General features: G+C 44.9%; 1 protein-coding gene across 1 annotated transcript in view; it reads left to right on the top strand.

The window, feature by feature from the left end:
* Positions 1-20,835, top strand: part of LOC147434891 (V-type proton ATPase subunit a3-like) — a 60,472-nt gene that overhangs the window by 19,344 nt on the left and 20,293 nt on the right. The window lies entirely within an intron of this gene.

Below are 20,835 nucleotides of genomic sequence, written 5' to 3'. Positions count from 1 at the left end.
ACATCTTAGGGGCACAGCATCAAGATAAATGTACAAAGCCGAGCACCACAGAGGTGTGATCCCAAAAACAGGAGATACAAGGTGGTTATCTTTGCCGAAGAAGAGCAAGCCTAAAGAGGTGGATCCTACCGTGGATCTCAATGTCTGTATTCTGTCTGACTGGAGGCAGTGTTGTTTGCTTCTGGCGCTGCCGTCTCATCTCTCTTGCTTCTCTCCTCCTGGCTCTCTTAGCCTGTGTACTCCTAGATCCCTCTTGTCTTTCCTGAGGCACTGTCTGTTGTCTCTGCTCTGGATGCTCTATCATACTAGTGCATCCAACTGCCATATGATGTGCTCTGTTGATCCCAAAGGATAATCCACCAGAATCGATATTGAATAACTGCCTCACCTCCGACGAACAAAACCAAAAACAACCCAAGGACTTGATCTTCTGATCCAATGGAATTCACCACAAAGCAGCAACTTACCAGAGTAAAGGCTCATCTCTAGCCTGGATTGCCTCTGATGATGAACACCTAAAGAAACACCTCTCTGTAATGAAGCAACAGATATCTAATACCTTTCGGATACTGAAGAACTATGGTGAGGAGATTAATGACGGTGGATTGCACTTGTGCCAGTAATGTGCCATAGTGTGAGGAGGGGACGGTGTGGCCCCCAATAATGTCCTGTTGCTAAATTGGCTTTATCTAACAGAAAAATAATTCTAAATGATTTATTGGATTTATAAGTGAGAGGGTTTTCTCGCTTGGAACAAAAGGAAAAATAATTCTAAATGAATTATTGGAATTTTAAGTGAGAGGGTTTTTCTCACTGGAGACATCCGAGTACAGAGTATTCTTGGTGCGTCATTCAAAGTAATGACGGGAGCACTGTGAACGGGAATATCTGTAAGGCCACCAAGAACGAGTACTTGTGATGCGTCACATCGGATGGGTGACAGGGAGCATTGGAAAGAAGTATCCGACTATCCAGGAACGGACATCTCTGATGCGTCATAGGATGGGCATCATGAAGGAGATTGTACCGTAAGTTCGGTAGGAAAGGACTAGGTGATGGGTATTCCTGATGCGTCACAAGGTGGGTGACGGGTGCATCGGAAAGGGAATATCCATAGTCGGGAGGAAATTCCGAACTGTGTTAGAATTGTGCACAAGGAAAAAGCAAGCACTTGAATGAAGATGGGTTCAGAGGAAACTTTGAGGAAAAACAGATGCGTTTTGAGAAAGCGGGATTGCCTTTCGGGAAAGCAGATGCTTTCTTGCGAGGAAGTCTATGTCTGCATTTCAACTGTGCATGTGATTGCATCCAGGGACGCTGGGAAGTGCTGTGAAAGCATTGTTTTTAACTTATAAGGTTTTATTGAGTTTTTGGACAGATTCAGACCATTTTTAAAGGTGACCGACCGCCCACTTAATAAGTGGGCAGCCATTTGATAAATAAGGCAACAGATTAGCTAGCGTTTTTTCTCTCTCTTTTTCTGGTAGAGCAACTAAAAAAAAAGAAAACGAAAAAAAAAAATTTTTGAAAAAAAAAAAAAAAAAAAAAACGGCTGTGATCTCTATGCGAGCAGCTATTCGTGCCCGTGGCTAGGAGCTATAAAAGCATCACATGCCCTTACTCAGAGAGGAGAACCAATCTTTGCAAGGAGGAGATGCTGTTGCAGATTTCAGCCGTAAAGAAGACGTTGCCGGTGATGCCCATGGCTGCCCCAAGTGTACCAGATGTCGCCAAGACCCAGTGCGCGAGTTCCCTCGCGAAGAAGTGCCTACGGAGCATGTTTCCATCGCGAGAAGTTGTTGGTTTTCTCTGTTTTCAGCCCATAAACGTCGTAGACGGGGCTGACCTACGAGAAGGAACCCGAGAACACACCTCTTTTGTGTGTAGGATTGGAAGAGAGGATTTTCTATGCAGAGATCTCTTCCGGGGAATTGCTTTTTTCGAGAACCGAGTTGCGTTTCGAGCGTCAAGACTTTGAAGGTAACGATTTTCATGTTATGATCTGTGAGTATTTGATTGAAGGTGTACTTCCTCGTCGTGAGGGAGTAGGAGCAGAGGAAGGCATGAGCCTCTGCAGGAGAAAGCGCTCTTAGGAACTAGAGCCAGATCAGCCCAAGGGTTTCGTACTCGAGTTTGGGAAGTAGATCCACGGATCGGAGAGAGGTAGTCTCTCAAGTTGCGATCCGGAAGTTGGGATTTCCAAGTAAGGACTTCGTGTCCGGGAAAGTAGAGTTGTTCTGCGGGAAGAGGACTCTGGAAAGAGAGTTGGAAAAGAGTTGCAGGGATGCCATGCCCCGAATCTGGAAGGTGAGATCTAGAGACGAGAACCTTGATTCTCGAGGAATTGGAATAAGGAACGGAAGTTCCTTGGAATAGGGTTTTGCCCTAGGAATCGGAAGCTGAGGCTTCCGGGAACCATCAAGTCTTATTCAGGAACGAACGTGGTAATACGTTCGGTAAGTGCTTGTATAGACTTCTCCTCAGTAATAAAGATACTATTACGGGGGGGGACCAGCCCATCTTTTGGTCCCCAGTACCGTGTCGATCTTCTCACTCTCTATCTCTTTCTCTATTTATTTCTCTCTATATCCTCTGGCTTCATTAAGAAGTGATAAATTTTATTTATCCGAGCATATTTTATATTGCTATGCGCTCCCGTTTGTGACAGTGGTATCAGAGCATGGTCTCCTCTCTTTCTCTGTAAAGGAGGACGACTCTAGGAAGATACGAGAAGAAGCCATGACAAGCCAAGAGAGAAGTAAGCAGGCGGAAACCTAAGTCCTGCAAGAAAAGCTCGCAGAGTTGGAAAAAAGAAAATTTCTCTCTTCAAGAAGTCGACACAAGACTTGGGATTCTCTGAGAAGGCGACAAGAGCATGATGCTCAAGAACCTAGAGAATCCAAGGAGCGGAATGCTCGAGATTCTTCAGAATCCAGAAAATATCCACGAACATCAATCCATAACCATAGCCAAGAAATCCTATCATTCCGGGAAGGATATGAAGAAGGTCTTTAGACCTGAGGACACTCCGGTCAAGTTTGATACTTTTGACGGAAGAGAATATGTCCCGAAAGCTACGGTTTTCATTCTACAGTATGAAGTTGCCTTTGCAAACGGCAATTTCTGAGAAGCGTCGAAGGTGAGGCATGTGACGAAACACCTCAAGGGGATTGCAAGTACTCGGTGGTATACCAAAGCTCTGCAAGAAACTTACAACAAGACTTGGATTCAATTCAAGGCTGAACTTTTCAACAAATTTTTTTTCCTCTACGCTTTGAGGAAGGCATCCAAGAAGATTGGGGTCGGTTTGCCCAATAGGAACACGAGTTATTCCAAGCAAGTAGTGGTTCACTCTTGCCAAGGTAGCTCCATTCTCGATCCTCTCTGAGGAAGGAAAGATGAACAAATTTAACGAAGGACTTTTGCCCGAATTTTGTAAACCCATCTGCAAAATACTTTGCAGCAGATGGTAGAGTCAGCAATAAAAGCTGAAAGTGTACACCTTAGTGTACATAGAATCCAATCCCCGTAGTGGGACGGGAATCATTGAACACGGAAAGTTTGGAGTAAGGGAATTCAATCTAACTCCTGAGTTCTTGAATAGAAGACCCTCGAACTTTAAGTGAGAGGGCAGGTTTTCAATCAAAGTTACATCTATGAGGAAATCATAAAGTGCATTGTGCTTGTTTGATCTTTTGCACAAGATATGGTTATGTCTAACCGGGATTACCACTCTCGAGTGTTTATGAGAGCAGGATCAAACTGAAACATTGTTTTTTGAGATGAATTGGTTTGCTTAACTAGCCGGAAAGTCAACTATTGATCTGGTATCCGGTAATTCTCGAACAGATTACCTGCTACTGCGGGTAGGAAAATTATGAAGGAACCATTCTGAGCTTTCCAAGCAAAGAAAAGCTTTCATTAAGCTTGAATACTCTTTAAGCCCACACCCCCTACCCGGTCAGGGAAGATATGGTAGTGCTTTTTGCACAAGTGAATGAACACTCTCTTTAGGAGGGAAGGAACAAGCGACGACTACGGCCTGTGCTTGAGGAATCCAAGGATTAAAATCCTAGATTATTTGATGAGCGGGTTTTGCTCTAAGATCGAGCCAAGTGATCATCAAGTTGAGCGTCTTCGCTCTAAGGATCTTACGAAGGGAAGGTAATTTCCCAGGTTCACCGAAACTTTAACACAGCTTAAGAATTATGTACACTTTTGAGTACATGGATAACACACGAAGATGCAGACCTATGCCAAGGAATTGGACGAGAGTTTCTTATACTCTCTTGAGCGCCTTTTTTGCGCACAAGAATATTCCGACACGAGAATCTCTATTTGAGATGTGTTTGGTAGAAGGAATTTGAGTTTCTCTACGGAGAAGAGGTTTTCCGATGGTCGTTGATCATTGAGTACGCTATGTGCCTTTACCATTACAGTAGCAACTTCTGGTTGCGGTATATGTTTCTCCATGAGCAGGTCAAGTAGCATTTACACGTTGCTGGAATAAATTCGAACTATTATGTTCGTAAGAATATAGTTCGCCAACCGTTTCAAAATGGTAAGAATTACATATGGGAGAACATCCTTGAGATTCAAAGAGGGTTCGCTCTATTGTGAACCGGGTTTGAACGTACGTTCAGAAAATGCTATGGCTAGAATCCTATCCACCTGAGGTTTTGCAAATCGTCATTGATGCTCGCAAGGTGAATCATTTTTTTATGATTTTGTAAGGAAGAGACGCTAATGGGCGTCGGGAAATCACTGCTGGTGGTAATAACTTGCAGGAGGAAACGATTGGAAGGAGGTGCTGTCGTGCACAAGGAATCTTTGGACTGGAACCGTCTGCCTATGTTGAGCGACAGTCCGAAACAAGAACCTTCTTTAATGTTATCGCAAACTCTGTTTGTGAAAGAAAGACATCGAGCTTAATGCTCTATGACTTGGGCATTCCCTATGTGGGAGGACACAAGAGGTTTAATACCCTCTAGGCTAACAGCGCAAGATTATGCGCAAGGACAGATACCTAGATTGATTTCTAGGAAGATTATTCTTCTCGAATTTGAGAAGACGGAATCAAGTTAACAGAGTCTCGGATAACGAAACTTTGGATTAGAACAATTGGCCTACCCAAAGCAAAGGTCCGGAATAAGAACTTACTTTGGTAAGGTGGCACACTTTGTGTCACCAGCGTGTGACTACTATCTATCCTTTTTGTTGATTTCTTTCTTATTATCTATTTACTTTCACTTTTTGGAAACACCCCTCGGGAAATCTAACTGCCCTGCATTGCATAGCTAGTGTGGAACTGTCCAGAGGGAGTCCAGGCCTGAGGGCAAGAGAGCACTAAGGTTGGACAAAGACTATGGTTAGCCAAAGTGGGGTCATTGACTAGCCAAAGTGGAATCCTTTGCTACAGAGGCTACATTTCAGTTCTGGATGTGGCCGTAGTGTACAAAGAGGGTCTGATGACCTAGAAAGATACAATGGCAGCATCTCCTAAAATTTAGGGAACTGCTATTTTGGGACCTGAAAATGTCTTCCTGTCATTACGTGCAGTTTGACATGGGGATCATTTTGTTACTCTGTGGCCAAGTCAACAGAGGCTGCAGGTGAGATATTTTTAGACTCGAGGGTCTAAAGCGGGAAAATGCACAAATGAGTGACACTTGGCACTCTGAGGCCAATTTACTACTTATAGAGAAGGCAAAAACGTGATTTATAGCTGGGAGGCTCATTTTACAAGTCTCTGTCACAGGTTAAGAGCTATGGAGTGCTTGCTTTCCCTCTTATGCACAGTGCGGTGCCAGGAGTGATGCCTTGGACGCTACGCACTGTCCTCTCTCTCCCCTTTGGCAGTATGTTATGCCCCTCTAGTGGGCTCTTCATTTGACCAATGTACAGTTGTGTGGGTTCATGCGCGATTGCCGAGGCAAGAGCCTCTTGCATAGGTATTGGATTAGCTAGCGGCTAATCCCCCCCCCACCGGTACAGGTGAATTCGGAGAGGTTTCACGCCAGAAATCTCGTCCGATTCAAAGGGCAAGTAGCCCTACAGGTGCGGGAGCTCGAGGGCTTGCTACGGATGCGACCGGCACGCGAAACGGAGCCCGAAACAGTGAATTACAGCCTGCTGTGTATTTTTGCAGGTTTAGGGTTTTGGCCCTAAACGGACCCTAATACCCCCAAGAGGTTCGGGGACGCAAGGGGACCGCTGTACAGGTGATCTGGCACATTTTCAGGGCTGAAAACAGAGAATTCAGCGTGCATCAGATTCTCGCCAGGTTTTGCAAAGTGCGCGTATGTGTCGGGAAAGTCAGCCAATGCGTGGGAATACTGACCGTGAAGGGTTCTAGTATAGTTATGCTCCCGAAATCGGGCTGGAACAGAGGAAATTCAGACGGGATTAAATCACTTTTTCCCATAGAAGTGAGCCTTGGGCAGTTTTGGGCTTGAAGACACAGGGGATCATAGACCAGACACAGGGAATTGCAATTATGGCTGACAAACCAGATGATGTGACTGAAGAGGTTTCCTCTTCACAGGGTCAACAGACACATGAAGTGGGTGAGTCCTCAAGACCACCACAGACTGATGACGATATATTCAGGACCCAGTTGGCTACTGCTGTGGCTATGTTCACACAAGTAATGCAGAATCCGAGGTTTTTAGCCTTTCTGCAACCTCCTGTTCCGTCTCAGCAAGCTGGGTCACTGGATCATATTCAAAAGCCTGTTAAGGCTCGAGCACAGGTGATTCATACCGCACAGTCAATGGAAACACCTGTACACTTGACGGAGAACATGCAGTCTCCACAACCTGTGCCTAAGGTGCAAGAACAGGTGGCTGAGATGCCAGTTTTCAAGCTGTACCAATTCAGCCTGCCACCTTTCAGCAGCCTATAGCTGGTTCTAATGGACAGGGAAGCAACCTACAGGCTATGCAACAGGTCTTCCCACCACCTTCAGTACACCCTGGCTATTTTGGAGGTGGATCGGTATTCCAGAGCATGGCTGGCCATGCACCTGGAAATCAGTTTTACACGCCAGGAATAGTGTTTGGGGGTGCTCAAACAATGATGCCTAACCCCATGTACAGTGTCATGGGTATGCAACCAGGGTTTCAGAGCACTCAGGGCCAATTTGGGATGCCACAGGCAAATTTTGGTATGGCTGGAATTACAAATCAGCAGCCAAATATGGCATTTCCAGGTCAAGTTAATAGCAGCCAAGGAACACAGATGAACCCTAATAGTGTTCCCATGTTTCAGTCACTTCCATATGACAATTTAACGCCGTTGGAGAGGCCAACTCCATACAAAGAAGGTGGCAAAGGTGTGTCATTCACGACCTTTACAGGGTTTGATGACAGGAAGAAGGCTCTTTCATTCCTCCAGCAGTTTGACAAGGCCTATGCAGGGGGAAACTTTACAGAGGCTTCAAAGGTCCGCAAGGCAGCCACTTTCTTGACAGGGAATGCGGGACAATGGTGGACAACTTTATTGCTTCAAGGGCAAGCTCCGTCTACATGGATTTACTTCAAGCAGATTTTTGCAGCAGCATGGTTATCTGATGACTTTGAAGCAGATGTCATGACAGAATGGCACCAACTAAATGCTGCCACTTGCAGAAATCTGGATGATTACAATCGGAAGTTTTGGAAAGCTCTACTTCTAGTAACTTCCTATAGGTTTGTGCCATTGACAGAACAGATTGAAAAATACTGTTGTGGCCTGCCTAAAGGATTGAGAAAGTACTGTACGAAGACAAAAGTCACTACTTTGACGCAGCTCATCGAGGTAGCAAACACTGGCAATGGTTTGCTCAAGGGAGAAGATTGTGAATTTAACACTGGCGTCAAGGCAGGATCAGGCAAGAAAAATTCAGCCAAGAAGCACGTTCCCAATGAGGCTCCTAAAGGGACTCAGGAGTCAGCCAATGCAGGGAAAGACAAAGCTACGGCTGAATCAGAAAAAGGACCACCAAAGAAATGGAAAAGACGTTTTCCTCGCAAGTCACAAGAGCAAAAGAAGGTCTTGAGGACAGAGAACAAATGCTTTATATGTGAGCAGCCTGGCCACATTGCTTACAACTGTCCTACAAAGAAAAGGCCAGCTGATTTTGAAGACAAGGAGGACAGGAAAGGAAAGAAGCCCATGGCTGGTCTAGTGCCAGATATGGTGGGCGATAAGCCAAATTCAGATGCAAGTGAGCTTTGCAGAGCATGGGGAAAGGTCAGGGATCAAACAGTGCTTATCTTCTTTGATCCAGGTGCCAAAGCCAACTTCATTTCCCCAGAATTGGCATCAAAGTTGGGAATCAGGCCTGAAGAGATGGGGTATACAGCAGAGGCAGGTTTGGCATGTCCTGGCCATACAGAGGCTGTGACACCCATCATTGGAAAGTTGCGTCTACATATCCAGTCCTATGTAGATGCTGAAGAATTTTACATCATGCCACTGGACGGATGTGATGTGTTGCTAGGTATTCCTTGGTTGTTTCGTGTACAAGGAATCATGGATGCCTACAACAAAAAGATCACTGTACAGAGCAGGGGAAAGACTCACATTCTGGATGTAAAGCTTAAAGGGGAGTCTATTCCTACTGTATCAGCTTCTGCTATTACTTCTGTAATGAAAAAGCATCTTTCTGCGTACTTGGTTTTTGCACGTGAAGTGTCAGATTGTGATGAATCAAATTTATCTGTGCTAGATAAAGAAAGGTCAATGTTTTTACAACAGTATAGTGACTGCATTTCCGATTCATTACCGTCTCAATTACCGCCAGAGAGACCCGAGGACCATGCGATAGATTTGGTGCCAGGCAGTAGCCCACCAAATAAGCCTCCGTACAGGGTTAGTGCGGCTCAACAGAAAGAGATAATGGGCCAAGTACAAGAGTTGTTAGAAAAGGGGCTGATTCAGCCCAGTTCATCTCCATTCTGTTCTCCAGTGTTGTTGGTGCAGAAAAAGGATGGCTCATGGCGTATGTGCATCGACTACCGTGCACTGAACAAGAATACCATCAAGAATAGGTTCCCTATACCTAGAATTGATGATATTATGGACAAATTAGAAGGAGCAGCTATGTTTAGCAGGATAGATCTAAAGAGCGGGTACCATCAGATCCGCATTAGATCAGAGGATGTGCACAAGACTGCTTTTAGAACGACGTTTGGCCTTTACGAATTTTTAGTGATGCCCTTTGGTCTCACAAATGCTCCTGCTACGTTCAATAGGATGATGGACAGAATTTTCTGTCCACACCAGCAGTTTGTTGGTACATTCTTTGATGACATGATACTCTACTCAAAGAATGAAGAGGAGCATAGGCATCACTTGGCCATTGTGTTCAAAGAGCTACGCAGTCATAGGTTGCTCATCAATGCAAAGAAAAGTGAGTTTTTTCTGGAAGAGATTCACTTTTTGGGACACATTGTCTCAAAGGATGGTGTCAGAATGGATCCTGCAAAAGTTGAAGCGATCAAGTCATGGCCAAATTTGAAGACGGTGCATAATGTCCGAAGCTTTTTGGGACTATGCTCCTATTACAGAAGGTTTATCCGAAATTTCGCTGAGATTGCTTCACCTTTATATGCTCTTCAAAAGAAGGCAGTCACCTTCAGATGGACACAGAAAGAGATTTCAGCTTTTAATCTCTTAAAGGAAAAGATGACTTCAGATCCAGTCATTGTGTTGCCAGATCTTAGGAAGTCATTTGTGGTGCAGTGTGATGCCTGCGGTAGTAGCATTGGTGCAGTGCTAATGCAAGATGGCAGGGTAGTAGCATATGAGAGCAGAATTTTGCAAGGGCCAGAGATGACCATGCAGGTCTATGAGAAAGAGTTACTGGCTGTGATTCATGCGCTCTTAAGTTGGAAACACTACCTGCTAGGTGCAGATTTCGTTGTCCAAACGGATCATCAGACCTTGCGATACTTCTTAACACAAACAAAGTTATCTGAGAAGCATATGCGATGGGCAAATATCTTGTCCATGTTCCATTTTCAGATTGTGCATGTGGAAGGCAAGAAGAACGTTGTGGCTGATGCCTTGTCAAGGAAGCCACAAATTTCAGCTGTGTCGATTCCTTATCATCATGAACTTGATGATATGAGAGAACAGTATGCAAATGATGAAGATTTTGCAAGGGTCTTCGAGCAGCTAATGGATGGACAACGTCATGAACACTATCTTCTTAAAGACGGGTTCATGATGATGCATGGCAGATTGTGTGTCACAAAGCCATTGCGACGCAAAGTTATGGAAGAGAGTCATGTCCCACCGTATGCAGGGCATCGTGGTATCGATGCTACAGTTAAAGCGGTTGAGACATTCTTCTATTGGCCTACATTGAGAAGGGATGTGGATGCCTTTGTGCGAGAATGCCTAATATGCCAAAAGGTCGAGTTTGACAGGCAAAAGGCACCAGGGTTATTGCAACCACTACCTATTCCAGATAAACCATGGGAAAGTATTGCTATGGATTTTATCTTTGATCTTCCGAGAACGCAGACAGGAAACGATGGTATTTGGACCATTATTTGCAGATTCAGCAAACAGGCTCATTTTATTCCTGTCAGGAAGAAGATAAAGCCAGATCAGATGGCACGCTTGTTTATGAGCAATATTTTCAAGTATCATGGCATGCCACAGTCGATTGTTAGCGACCGTGATCCACGCATGACAAGTTTGTTCTGAAGAGGCTTGTTTGAATATGGGCACAACGCTCAAATTCTCTTCGTCATTTCATCCTCAAACAGATGGGCAGTCGGAAGAGGCAAATTCTACTGTCCTAGATCTGCTGAAGTGCTATGTGTCAGAGCATAAAGGAAAGTGGGAGCAGTCTTTGCCATTGGTGGAGTATGCATACAATAATACAGTGCATTCATCAACTGGCAAGGCACCCTTTGAGATAGTTGAAGGTGGCAAGAAAGTTCCTCCCATACTGCATACAAAGGACAAGATATTTGAAGCAGATAAGTATGTTCAGGACATGGATGAAATGTACAAGAAGGTCAAAGTGGCCTTAGAAAGGACTCAGGCAAAGCAAAAGAAAGCAGCTGATCGTCACCGTCGTGAAGTGGTATATTCACTTGGTGATTGGGTGCTTTAACGCTTTGAAAAGGCAAGGTTAAAGAAGATGAAGGGCAAGGAAAGACTGTTTCCAAAGCTCAGCATGCGTTACTATGGGCCTTTTCAAGTATGCGACATAATCAGTGATGTTGCATATAGGCTGAAATTGCCTGACAGTTGGAAGATTCACAATGCGTTTCATGTGAGTCTTCTCAGACCCTATGTGGGTGATGTGCCAGAAGATATGCCAGTTGAAGATCAGCCGGAAGTCGAGGAACTTGACGAGATCTTGGTCCCTGAACAGATTTTGGCACACAAAGAAAGGAAAGTGAAAGGCAAGGTTGCTAGGCGTTACTTGGTTAAGTTCAGAAACTATCCACCAATGGATGCTAAGTGGATGGAAGAAGGTGAACTTGCAGAGTCACCAACTGTGTTATCACTTTACTTGGAAGCCTTCGATTTGCAACCTACCTTGACCCCTTGAGTTTCAAAGCTACATGGATTGTCAGTGTGACAATGGCTTCTGAAACAAATGATGTACATGGTATTTAAAGTGAGCTCAAATGAAATACCTGTTACATGAATGTTAGAGCTGTACAGATTGTCAGTTTGGCAATTGCTCTTATGGAATGTCCAAAAGTTTGGTTAGTGCTATAGAAGTGAGTATTTCTTGTCAGTTTGTCAAGGATACAGTGATTGCTTCTATTGAACAGTACATGTGTAACTGCATTCTTAAACTGTCGGTTTGGGTATGCTTGAAAGTGTTACGGGATCCAACGTGTACTATAAGACAGTGGCAAAATGTGCAGCTACCATTTTGTCATTGGAAAGTTAGTGACTCAAAGCAATGGCAGAGTGCGCAGCTACCACTATGTCATTGGGACAGGGTTCACACGCAGGCAATACATGAGTCGACGAGGTGTTGAATACACCAGGGTTGACAATGAGCATGTATGTGTCGTATATGTGTCGACAGGTGTTGAATACATCAGTGTTGACAGTAAGCATGTACGACATAGATGCAAACGAGGACGTTTGAGATTTCAAGAGGGGGGTATGTCACCAGCGTGTGACTACTATCTATCCTTTTTGTTGATTTCTTTCTTATTATCTATTTACTTTCACTTTTTGGAAACACCCCTCGGGAAATCTAACTGCCCTGCATTGCATAGCTAGTGTGGAACTGTCCAAAGGGAGTCCAGGCCTGAGGGCAAGAGAGCACTAAGGTTGGACAAAGACTATGGTTAGCCGAAGTGGGGTCATTGACTAGCCAAAGTGGAATCCTTTGCTACAGAGGCTACATTTCAGTTCTGGATGTGGCCGCAGTGTACAAAGAGGGTCGGATGACCTAGAAAGATACAATGGCAGCATCTCCTAAAATTTAGGGAACTGCTATTTTGGGACCTGAAAATGTCTTCCTGTCATTACGTGCAGTTTGACATGGGGATCATTTTGTTACTCTGTGGCCAAGTCAATAGAGGCTGCAGGTGAGATATTTTTAGACCCGAGGGTCTAAAGCGGGAAAATGCACAAATGAGTGACACTTGGCACTCTGAGGCCAATTTACTACTTATAGAGAAGGCAAAAACGTGATTTATAGCTGGGAGGCTCATTTTACAAGTCTCTGTCACAGGTTAAGAGCTATGGACTGCTTGCTTTCCCTCTTATGCACAGTGCGGTGCCAGGAGTGATGCCCTGCATGCTACGCACTGTCCTCTCTCTCCCCTTTGGCAGTATGTTATGCCCCTCTAGTGGGCTCTTCATTTGACCAATGTACAGTTGTGTGGGTTCATGCGCGAAACAGTGAATTACAGCCTGCTGTGTATTTTTGCAGGTTTAGGGTTTTGGCCCTAAACGGACCCTAATACCCCCAGGAGGTTCGGGGACGCAAGGGGACCGCTGTACAGGTGATCTGGCGCATTTTCAGGGCTGAAAACAGAGAATTCAGCGTGCTGCAGATTCTGGCCAGGTTTTGCAAAGTGCCCGTATGTGTCGGGAAAGTCAGCCAATGCGTGGGAATACTGACCGTGAAGGGTTCTAGTACAATTATGCTGCCGAAATCGGGCTGGAACAGAGGAAATTCAGCCGAGTTTGTGCGGGGCAGCTTGTAGGGAACCTCAGCGTTTATTCTCTCTTTTGAACAATAAAGAAATACCGAAAGGGGCGCCTAAGTTAGGGGCTAATCTGGTGTCTGTCTACTCATACAGGTGCAATCTAGCAGCCTGTATCCCTCTCCCCTTTGTTGTGTCTTGAAAGTACAGGTAAAATAGACGACTAATAATGGGTGAAAGCTAAATCAAGGTTTAAAGTAAAGTCTACCACCCTTTTTGGATTGAACAGGCCGGTTACACTTTGTCTGCCACAGGAAGATTCACATGAGCTTAATGCTCTCGACATGCCCTATGCGGGAGGACATAAGAGGTTTAATATCCTCAGGACTAATAGCGCAAGGTTATGCGCAAGGACATAGACCTAGATTGATTTCTAGGAGAATTATTCTTCTCGAAATTGAGAAGGTGGAATTGAGTTAACAGATTCTCGGAAAGACGCGAATGACGAGTTCTTACATGGCGCGTAAGTTTAATGAATGGTGAAGGATATCCTCGAGCTACTAGAGGAAGGACATGAACTGGTAAGGTAAGTATTGAATTATTGAATTTTTGTTTAATTTAATTTCTAAGTTCTCTTTTGAGAAAGGACTGGCTCAACTTACCATTGAGCAAGATTTGAAATTTTCCGGTTTCTCTCCGGCAGTTCAGTTGGACCTCTACAGTTGAGGACAACTGTGTATAAGTGAGAGGGATGTTGCTAAATTGGCTTTATCTAACAGAAAAATAATTCTAAATGAATTATTAGATTTATAAGTGAGAGGGTTTTCTCGCTTGGAACAAAAGGAAAAATAATTCTAAATGAATTATTGGAATTTTAAAAGAGAGGGTTTTTCTCACTGGAGACATCCGCGAGTACAGAGTATTCCTGGTGCGTCATTCAAAGTAATGACGGGAGCACTGTGAACGGGAATATTTGTAAGGCCACCAAGAACGGGTACTTGTGATGCGTCACATCGGAAAGAAGTATCTGACTATCCGGGAACGGACATCTCTGAGGCGTCATAGGATGGGTGACATAGAGCATCGTGAAGGAGATTGTACCGTAAGTTCGTTAGGAAAGGACTAGGTGATGGGTATTCCTGATGCGTCACAAGGTGGGTGACGGGTGCATCGGAAAGGGAATATCCGGGAGGAAATTCCGAACTGTGTTAGAATTGTGTACAAGGAAAAACAAGCACTTGAATGAAGATGGGTTCAGAGGAAACTTTGAGGAAAAAACAGATGCTTTTTGAGAAAGCGGGATTGCCTTTCGGGAAAGCAGATGCTTTCTCGCGAGGAAGTCTATGTCTGCATTTCAACTGTGCATGTGATTGCATCCAGGGATGCCTGGGAAGTGCTATGAAATCATTGTTTTTAACTTATAAGGTTTTATTGAGTTTTTGGACAGATTTAGACCATTTTTAAAGGTGACCGATGGCCCACTTAATAAGTGGGTAGCCATCTGATAAATAAGGCAAGAAATCAGCCAACGTTTTCTCTCTCTCTTTTTTTGGCAGAGCAGCGAAAAAAAAAAAACGAAAAAAAAGATTTTGAAAAAAAAAAAAAAAAACGGCCGCGATCTCTACGCGAGCAGCTATTCGTGCCGGTGGCTAGGAGCTATAAAAGCATCACATGCCCTTACTCAGAGAGGAGGACCAATCTTTGCAAGGAGGAGATGTTGCTGCAGATTTCAGCCGTAAAGAAGACGTTGTCGGTGATGCCCATGGCTGCCCCAAGTGTACCAGATGTCGCCAAGACCCAATGCGCGAATTCCCTCGCGAAGAAGTGCCTACGGAGCGTGTTTCCATCGCGAGAAGTTGTTGGTTTTCTCTGTTTTCAGCCCATAAAGGTCGTAGACGGGGCTGACCTACGAGAAGGAACCCGAGAACACACCTCTTTTGTGTGTAGGATTGGAAGAGAGGATTTTCTATGCAGAGATCTCTTCCGGGGAATTGCTTTTTTCGAGAACCGAGTTGGGTTTCGAGCGTCGAGACTTTGAAGGTAACGATTCATGTTATGATCTGTGAGTATTTGATTGCAGGTGTACTTCCTCTTCGTGAGGAAGTTGGAGCAGAGGAAGGCATGAGCCTCTGCAGGAGAAAGCGCTCTTAGGAACTAGAGCCAGATCAGCCCAAGGGTTTCGTACTCGAGTTTGGGAAGTAGATCCACGGATCGGAGAGAGGTAGTCTCTCAAGTTGCGATCCGGAAGTTGGGATTTCCAAGTAAGGACTTCGTGTCTGGGAAAGTAGAGTTGTTCTGCGGGAAGAGGACTCTGGAAAGAGAGTTGGAAAAGAGTTGCAGGGATGCCATGCCTTGAGTCTGGAAGGTGAGATCTAGAGACGAGAACCTTGATTCTCGAGGAATTGGAATAAGGAACGGAAGTTCCTTGGAATAGGGTTTTGCCCTAGGAATCGGAAGCTGAGGCTTCCGGGAACCATCAAGTCTTATTCAGGAACGAACGTGGTAATACGTTCGGTAAGTGCTTGTATAGACTTCTCCTCAGTAATAAAGATACTATTACGGGGGGGGACCAGTCCATCTTCTGGTCCCCTGTACTGTGTCGATTTTCTCACTCTCTATCTCTTTCTCTATTTATATCTCTCTATATCCCCTGGCTTTAGTAATAAGTGATAAATTTTATTTATCCGAGCATATTCTATATTGCTATGCGCTCCCGTTTGTGACAGGTCCCAAGTCCTCGCTACGGAACAACGAATACAACTGGACGCGTTCGTATGTCCTCTGTAAAGCCTGTAGATTCTGTCAGGTGCAGCAGAATTGGAACGGTGAAGATCTAGGTTTTACACCTCCACAAATCCCTTTACTTTCTTTCCTTGCGTTGATGATTTCCTTTAGCTTCAATGATGGTTCCTTTTACTTTTCCCTGAAGAGAGGGAAATGAGAGTGCGGTAGAGATGTGTAGAGAGAGAGAGAGAGAGAGAGAGAGAGAGAGAGAGAGAGAGAGAGAGAGAGAGAGAGAGAGAGAGAGAGAGAGAGACACCCGATGGGGTCCCAACCAATCCTCTCAAGGGCCCCCCACACCGTTGCCGTTGTGGTATTTGCTTTAGATTGCATAAATGGAATGTACACACACGCAATACCTCAAGTGCAGACTCTACTGACTTGAATGATGACTGTGGCTGTGGTAACTCCTCAAGACTAGGCACCTCCGGTGCTGATTTGATGCACCTTTTGAAACTTCTCGATGTGGGATTGCGGATGGCCACCAAAGGGTAGATCTGGGGCTGAATTGCGCTCCTAGTGTGAGAGGAATGAAGGGCTGAAAGCTGGCTGCAAAAACGCAGATCTGCGGCAGAAAACGCAGCAGATCTCTCGCGTAAAGCAGGGCTGAAAACGCAGATCTCGATGACGGCGATGATGGGCATCAATGGAGTACTTGATGCCAGCGAGGGAATGACCGAGGGGAGGCTCGATGGGTTGCTGAAGTACCGGACCGCAACTGAATGCCAACGAAGACAAATCCAAGCCGTTCCGTCGCGGGAGATGGGCTGAAATCTGAAAATGCTGGACTGATTTGCTGCAAGATGCTAGCGCTAGGGCTGATTTGCTGATAATGCTGGCTACTGTGAGCAAAGATGTTGGACTGTTCTGCTCCTTGCAAGCGCTGTCCAATCTGATGAAAGCCTGGTCCATTGGCGCGGTTTATAGGGCTGAAATTTGACTTATGAATTTCCCTAGGTTAGGTAGGGCAATCCGTCCACCAGATCCAACAAATAAATCAAAGAAATGATTTCTTAAAAGTTTGGCCAGGGGGTCAGTTTTGGGTGAAATTATCTCCCACCTGCGATTTGATCGACGTGGGGAATGGCTCCTTGGATTCCTCTAACCTAAAACTATAACATCTGTCAAAACGCGTGTACAAACCATTTATGCAATAGGGTTCCAAAACTAGAAACCTAATCTAATGGACTTATCCGGACATGCAGGTCCTGCGAAGAGGCTCACAAAATTGCCAGTACTAATCCTCCTAGGGTTATAGACACTCCTATCTAGGAAGAAGGGGAAAACTGGCTTTGGAAGTCGATGAAGCATGTCCACATGGCATACAGAGCCATGTGCACGTAACAGATTCTGTGACTTAACTTATTTGCAACAACAGGTCTGCAACCTGGGACTTTGAGATAGGGAGCAAAGGAGTAGCCTTGGATAGGCAGCCGAACGACTACCTTCAGTGTTAACAACACAAACGAGCCAAGAGGTTCCAGGGAAGAGGATGGAGCTTGTCGTAAACTGATGCCACCAAGGTTGCTAATGGGATGCCAAACGATGGCAGCATGCCACAAGTACAATAGGGTGGGACCAAGGAATTAGGTAGGCGGGCGGAGAAGATGGTGAAGGGGTAGCGAAGGCGGGGGAGTAGCTACAACACAAAATGGATGGGGTAGTGTGACATACACATATATATGTTTAATATAAACACATACTTTTTGTAAATCTGCTTTGATTAATTACAAGTGGGAAACCTCAAAGCGAAGAAAACCCATAAAAAGAAAGGGATACAAAAAGTGGAGCACTATGAGGCTCCGAAGGCTAGAAACAATCAAAGTAAATCCTATAGCTATCAAGAGTGATGTCTCCAGCGTCATAGGCAAAATGCAAAGCTTGACCAAGAGATAATTTGAAATAGCGAAAGGGATCAACAAAAGTGCCTTGGAACATTAAGAAGTTCCTATGGTGCCAGATGGCCCACACAGTCCAAAATCTGACCCAGTTGAAGAACACCGCAAATAGAGATTGCGGTGACTGAAGCACTCCAAAAAGCCATAAGCGTATGTAAAAAGAGCCGAGAAGGAAAACGAAGCCGAAGAGCAGTCGACACTTGCCGAATGAAGGCTCTGGAGTGACGACAACGCCACAGTAAGTGTGGCACGGTCTCCTCAACTTCAAGGCATCTAGGACAGCGGGAAGACGCAATATGTCGAGCATGTAACACACTACCAACAACAGGTAGAGTTCCCACCAAGCAACGCCACAAGAAAACACGTTCCTTCAAAGGCAGACGACTCTGCCAAATGCGAGACAGTGTGTGTTGCCACCACAAGGATGACTCGGAAAGCGACCACAGCTGATTACCCTGATGCACAATCCATACATCAGACTGAAGGATGGCATAGACACTGCTAGCTGAGATGCAGTCCAATCTAGTAGTAGCCAGATTCCAGTCAGAGAAGCGAGAGTCCTCATCCAAAGGAGGAATGGGTGGATGAGCAGCAAGCATCCTTTGAATCTCCCTCCAGAGAGGAGAATAGTGAAGACTCAACCGAAAGCGGGACATTGCATCAACGAACGAAAGAACATAACGCGAGTCATCAACCACCTGATGCACCCAACAGATTCCTTTTTGGGAAAGAAATACGCTTGGCGAGGAGACCGTTGAACCAAAGTCGAAGCGAAAGCCTTGCTCCAATGCAGACTCTCTAAGCGTAGAGAGTTACCCATAGAGGATTGTCGACCATTCCAAGCCAAATGCGAAGTGACAACCTTCCAGTCAACAATTAGAGAAGGAGTAAAGGGACATCTAGGAATGTGTCCTTCAAGCTTCCCAAAAACAACATCCCAGTAAGTCGGTTTCCAATGACCAAAAGATGGGGTGACAATGTGCGTACACAAATGTGTGACCATGAGAGCCCAGGGTTGCTGCTGCTCCACCAAAATTGGCAACAACATAGCTTTCCGAGCCAGAAGATGACATCGCAAGTCTAAAATATTTAACCCTCCAAGCCGCTTGGGAGAACACTGCTTGTCCATAGATAGAAGCTGAAGACCCTTCTTGCTAGAGGAGGTCCGCCAAAAATGCTCTAAAATATTGGACATGAGGGGTTGCAAAGGCAACCGAGGCCAGGATAACAAAGGCAAGTAAAACTGCACATAAGCCACAAGGATGCATTGAACAATCCTGAGACGCACATGAAGTGGCCACGTGGACAGTTTCCAATAATTCAACTTGGAATGCAGACGTTGGAGCACCCAATCCAGTTTCTGCATAGTCGATACATTCCAACCCAGTGGATAACCCAAATGGCGTTTCAGAACATTTGGAGGAACAATCTCCCCAGGCCACAATATCTTATGCCAGTCACATTCTTTCAGAGGCAGTAGCTTGGATTTGCAAAAGTTAACTTTGAGACTTGTTGCCAATCCAAACAAGTGAAGAGTATGCATAATTTGTTGTACATCGTCATAGTTATTGCGAGGCATGAACAAACAGTCATCTGTCCCAAGTGTTGCATGGTATCCTCTATATAATCCCAAAGAACAATATCAAATGCCTTTTCAATGTCGACCTGCATGACCAAGACATCCTGTCGAGTATATTTTTGCATATTCCTTTCCAATGATGACATTCGCGAGGTTATCCATAATTTGACGTCGTGGAATGAAGCCGTATTGAGATTGATGCAAGCCTTCATGCAAAAAGCACTTGAGTCGGTTAGCAAACATTTTTTCCATTAATTTATATACCATAGGCATGAGTGTAATAGGCCGCCAATGAGAGAATTCTTCACACAATGCATGCTTAGGTATCAGCTTGAGCAACCCTTCTTTCCAAGAGGAGGGCAATTCCTGCTGTTCCCAAGCTGTATTCATCATGAACAACAGAGGCAGCTTCAAATAATCCCAGAAAGACAAGAAAAATTCCACATAGAGACCATCCCAACCAAGAGCTCTCCATTGACCCAAATCAAGCAAGCTGGCTTATAATTCCGACTCAGTGAAAACAGCTTCCAAGTCTTGAGCATGCCGCATCGAAAGAATGGGAGCAACATGCGATAGAAACATGTGATGCGCTTGGCAAGCTTCTCTCGTGGGAGAAGAAGGGGCCTCAAAAATCTTGCCATAGTGTTGCTAAATTGACTTTATCTTACAGAAAAATAATTCTAAATGAATTATTGGATTTATAAGTGAGAGGGTTTTCTCGCTTGGAACACCAAGGAAAAATAATTCTAAATGAATTATTGGAACTTTTAGTGAGAGGGCTTTTCTCACTGGAGACATCGGAGTACAGAGTATTCCTAGTGCGTCATTTAAAGTAATGATGGGAACACTGAGAACGGGAATATCTGTAAGGCCACCAGGAACGGGTACTTCTGATGCGTCACATCGGATGGGTGACAGGGAGCATCGGAAAGAAGTATCCGACCATCCGGAAACGGACATCTCTGATGCGTCATAGGATGGGTGACATAGAGCATCGTGAAGGAGATTGTACTGTAAGTTCGGTAGGAAAGGACTAGGTGATGGGTATTCCTGATGCGTCACAAGGTGGGTGACGGGTGCATCGGAAAGGGAATATCCATAGTCGGGAGGAAATTCCAAACTGTGTTAGAATTATGCACAAGGAAAAAGCAAGCACTTGAATGAAGATGGGTTCAGAGGAAACTTTGAGGAAAAACAGATGCTTTTGAGAAAGCGGGATTGCTTTTCGGGAAAGCAGATGCTTTCCCGCGGGAAGTCTATGTCTGCATTGCAACTGTGCATGTGATTGCATCCAGGGACGCTTGGGAAATGCTGTGAAAGCATTGTTTTTAACTTATAAGGTTTTATTGAGTTTTTGGACAAATTCATACCATTTTTAAAGGTGACCGACCGCCCACTTAATAAGTGGGCAGCCATCTGATAAATAAGGCAATAGATCAGCCAGCGTTTTCTC

The sequence above is a fragment of the Adiantum capillus-veneris genome, chromosome 19, assembly GCF_014529385.1.
Source record: "Adiantum capillus-veneris isolate H3 chromosome 19, ASM1452938v2, whole genome shotgun sequence".
Classification (NCBI taxonomy): domain Eukaryota; kingdom Viridiplantae; phylum Streptophyta; class Polypodiopsida; order Polypodiales; family Pteridaceae; genus Adiantum; species Adiantum capillus-veneris.
Note: the sequence above shows the minus strand (reverse complement) of the source record. Positions and strands in the feature narration are given on the sequence as shown.